Raw genomic sequence first — 2,807 nt, 5'->3', positions numbered from 1 at the left:
ATACACAGGTGCAGACCCTTCAGATGATAAAGAGGTGAAAAAGATCACCTGAAAGATAAGAAACAGCAGGCAATCAGAACACTACAGAAATCCAAAAAGAGCAGTTGCTTACACATGATGAGGAGGAAGTGGAACAACCTCTTATTTGCCAAGGGGTCAGATGATCTTGGGTGCAGGTGTCTCTATTACCAAGGACAGGCTATCGAGGAGCTGGGAACTCTGTAAAGCTGGCACCTGAGCTGCCTGCCATGACAGCTGTGTAGGTGCCAGCCAGACACACTAACAGAGAGCCAGCTGACTTCCAGTGTAAATCAGGCTGGCAGGCACGTTTCCCCCTGAAAACCAGCCTGTGCTTCACCAGAAATTCATTGACACCGACACATTCCTGCAGAACATGTTGGGCCACCAGGCAGGATCTCCTCCCTACGTGCCATCTGTAAATGGGACTAGCTTTTACAGTAGTGGGATGGCAGCAAGAGGTGCACCTTGTGGGCTGTTCAAACCTCAAAACTGGAGCAGAAAATACAAGAGAAGAAAAGGTGAAGGCTTGCTACGGTGGAAAGGTCAGCTGTTCAGCTTTGTAAATGCTGATGCAGACCTATTTTGTTTGCTCACTTGATAATTAATGGAGTTTTCCTAATTGCCTCGCTAGACTAATCATTAGTTTTACCTTCCTGTAAATAAGACAATCTGTGGTTATAGTAGAAAAGAATCCCTCACTGAGAGTTTTTCAAATCAATGCAGATTGTGAAATACAAATATCTACTTTGCCCTGCAAGCAAAAGCCTGCTTTGTAATACTGCAAAGTGTAGTCTGGCTGCGTAATAAGCCTCCTCTGAAATGCACAGGCTCCAGAAACAACAGATAGTGAATTTGAAATGCACAAGTAATTTCAGACTTTGTTACACCCAGCTGGTTTATGTTACTGAACACATCATTACTATCACAGCACAGGAAGTAAGGCAGAGTTTTAAGTCAGTGTCACGTAATCACCTGACAAATGTGTGATGAGGTGTCAGATACAAAACAGTTAGTGAATGCTGGAAATTGATTGCATGGTGTAGGGATGATAGGGAGAAAATCTGACTTTGCAGTGAGAAGAAGGATGGTAATATTGCAGTAAACCTGCTACAATAAGGCTATGCTAAGTTATATTTTATGTTGCCTCTACTAACTGCTTAATCCTTAGGAGAACTCAGTACCTGCAGGCTCCCGTGGCCCTTGCAAGTGGATGCAAGTATATATGAGCTGAGGATCTGGATCTCATACTTCAAATAGGTCTGTAAATGCTAAGTGTTTTCCAGTACCAGTGAAGAGTATTTCCAGAGCTGCACTGTTACTCCTTCCTTTGGATGCATGTGCCGTTCTTGCTAGGCTGCATGAGTACACAGGCATGGAAGGGATTTGCTTGCTTGGCTTTGGCCACTCACAGGAGGAATGTGGTCAGGAGATACTTACCTTGCTCTCCCTCATCAGCCTGAAAGGCAGCTTACAGATGTAGGTCAGACACCTGTGTTTTAAGACAGCAAAGTTAGGTGAGATAAATTTCATCCTAGCATGACAACAACAAAGGTTGCAGTTCAGGGGTGTGTAAAAGGGCTAATCACTTTGAGTCATAGAAAGTTCAAAGGGCACCTCAGTAAACATGTGAGCAGGTTTGTATTTTGCTTCAGGCTATTTTCTGGTCTGCTCATCTGTGCCAGATATATTGCACAGTGTGGGGCACAGTTAATATTTGATTGCTACCTGTTATCTTGCCCTGTGATGCACAATATCCTTAATTAGCAAAAACACAAGAATGAGACAACACATTAAATTGCTAATGTGAATGACTATTTCAGAGAGAAAAGTAAGCTGTAGATGTGTCAGCACACTCACAACAGCATCACTCAGCATGACTATGCACATGATTAACCAAAACCCTCTCAAGGAAGTGATTCATTGGTTTGGGTTTTTTGTTTGTTTGTTTGTTGGGGTTTTTTTATTGCAGTATACGTAATAAGCATATAAATATGGTTTTGTTTATGGATGACTCTGGGATAAAAATGTACACTGTGTGCATCATCAGTTAAGTAATCCCCATCTGCCTTTATTCCAGGACGCAGACACTGGATAAGCACAACTGAAGATGACCATCATGCAATAAATGTTTCAGTGTCCCCTCATATTGAGTCAGATCATTTTGATGGAGGATAGCTTCTGTGTGCTTCTTCTTCCTGAGCATCTCTTAGAAGCTGTGAGAGTCAGGATGTCTTGCCTAGCTGTGTCTATTCTGAAGTACTCAGACCTACCTTATCTTGTTGTTCTGTCTAGTTTGTTAATGGATAATTGATTTAATGGGACACAAAAGTTTCCTGTTCCTCGTCAACTTTACAGTACTGCCTGCCTGGATACATAGTATGCCAAGATACTGGCTCCCAGGATCATATTTCTGATTTTCCACCTAGTCCCAGCACATATCTGATGGCCTGGTTTACCATGTGCCGTAGCCAACAGTTAGACCTAAGGAAGTCAATACTGAGTACATGCCCCAGGGGACAGTTTATCAGCTGCAGATTATCCTCTCAACTGCCTTGGGTTCTGGGACAAGCATGTTCTTCTGATACACAGTCAGTCTCTCTGTATGAAGAGCAAGTAAATGCTAGGAAAAGGCAGCTGGTTTAGTGGCTTTCTGTTTATTTTCCCTCACTAGCTGGGAATTGGGAGCTATGAATTTAACACGGTGTTTTACATGAGACTTGCTGTGTGGTCTGTAACAAATCATGAGTTGAATGTCCTGGTGTCTGTAGAGAAATAAGCCTCACTGC

General features: G+C 42.8%; 1 long non-coding RNA gene across 1 annotated transcript; it reads left to right on the top strand.

Annotated features, from left to right (window-relative positions):
- Positions 1–239: 239 nt before the first annotated feature.
- Positions 240–2,165, top strand: LOC127379994 (uncharacterized). Its single transcript, XR_007888404.1, has 3 exons — positions 240–563; positions 1,190–1,278; positions 2,099–2,165. It is a non-coding gene; the product is annotated as an uncharacterized LOC127379994 (long non-coding RNA).
- Positions 2,166–2,807: the final 642 nt, after the last annotated feature.

Source organism: Apus apus, chromosome 1 (genome assembly GCF_020740795.1).
Source record: "Apus apus isolate bApuApu2 chromosome 1, bApuApu2.pri.cur, whole genome shotgun sequence".
NCBI classification, from domain to species: Eukaryota; Metazoa; Chordata; class Aves; order Apodiformes; family Apodidae; genus Apus; species Apus apus.
This window is presented reverse-complemented; position numbering and strand designations above follow the sequence as displayed.